The 1,605-nt window shown below is 38.1% G+C and overlaps 1 protein-coding gene across 1 annotated transcript in view; it reads left to right on the top strand.

Moving 5' to 3' along the window:
- LOC101853201 (polypeptide N-acetylgalactosaminyltransferase 5) overlaps positions 1 to 1,605 on the top strand; it is a gene marked incomplete in the record, with an annotated part of 130,496 nt that overhangs the window by 78,318 nt on the left and 50,573 nt on the right.

The raw sequence follows: 1,605 nt of genomic DNA on the forward strand, positions 1-1,605 counted from the left end.
CTGTCTGTCTGTCTGTCTGTCTGTCTGTCTGTCTGTCTGTCTGTCTGTCTGTCTGTCTGTCTGTCTGTCTGTCTGTCTGTCTGTCTGTCTGTCTGTCTGGTTGGGGTTTTTTTTCAAATTTTTTTCCACCAAGCCAGAATTATTGTCGGCTTTAGGATGTCCTGCAAAATTTTCCAGAAGGAAACGGAATGTCTCCCTGAACTGCAGTTTCATGTTGATTTAGTTCGTCTTAAAAAGTTTTCGTTCTCCCGGCTACTCACAAATTCCAGAAACCAGAAAAATACCGATTACAATTTTGCTTCTGTTTTTTCTCCCCCATTTTTGGTCCACGGGATATTAAAACTTTATCTGTTTTTGTGCATAACTTTGACAAACATTTTCATTAATTCCAATTGAGTTGAGACGTGAATAATTTCTGATGATTCACTACTAAAAGAATTTATTGAACCTTGTACTTCCTAATTACATCACCACTCCTTCCGGTCATTAGTATCTGATATTATTATCTGATATTATTCATTACCACTATCACGACAATTACTAAGGCGCAAAAAACACCACATGTATTCCGGTTAATGAAACACATTTATTTTGTTACCTTTTTGAGAGATTCATTTGGGCTGTAATAGTAATAGAAGAGAATACTTCAGCCTATTCTCAGACCAAGTCATTTAGCTCCCCTTGACTACTTAGTTGCTGCATCTTTTCACTAATTTCCTCTTCAAATTCACCATCATCCGATGCACTATTGAATCATTCATTATAAGTATTATTACTTTCATCAAACGGACTTGCAGGTGGACGGGGTACAGAGTTTTCTTCATCACGGTGCGCTGGTCTTAACACTGGTCGACAGTGTTTGACTTACATTTTTGATAAGCCAGCAATTTTCATATTGAAAAATTAACTAAATTAATACGGTCCGTTTGTTCACTCTAGATCTTACGTACAGGAAAAGTCATTTTCTGTCGTTGGTCTTAAACACTTCAATAATCCAGAATTACCAAGCCGTGTGTGGCTCATATTATTATGGTGCCCATGGTATGTCTTGGACATCGGTTTTACTTACGACGTATTTGTAACTTCTATCGTACAAACTGTATAATATAGGCCTAACGATATAAATGTATACATGTATATGTATATGCATTATAACTAAAAATCCTGCGTGGTAGAAAGAAAAACGTCAGGTTTTTTTTTTCCAGTTATGAAAACTGCATAAATCGGTACCACAAAAAATAAAGTAGGCCTCTTGGTTGCCCAGTGGCCATTTTTTTTTCTTCTGACCAGTCTTATTGAAGTGGAATGCAGTTGCTGTAACGAAGATGCAAGCCGCATTTATGTCAAATGTGTGCAGTGGCTTTCTTTTCTTCTTTTTGTGCTACGTGGTGATTTTAGTGATTTATCGGTTTGCCCAAGTCTCGATTTGCGGTCTTTGACCGCGCTGTTTCATGGCGTGCAACTTGTTTGCTTGATCGATTTTTGCGAATATTTTGGGGCTTTTTAGAGGGGGGAGGGGGTATTTTTTCGGGTTTTGTCCGATATGAGCTCGAAGTTGGACGTGCCAAGGGGGATGTGTTATGATGTGATATTTTCTTCCTCACC

This window comes from Aplysia californica, unplaced genomic scaffold (assembly GCF_000002075.1).
Source record: "Aplysia californica isolate F4 #8 unplaced genomic scaffold, AplCal3.0 scaffold00002, whole genome shotgun sequence".
NCBI lineage: Eukaryota > Metazoa > Mollusca > Gastropoda > Aplysiida > Aplysiidae > Aplysia > Aplysia californica.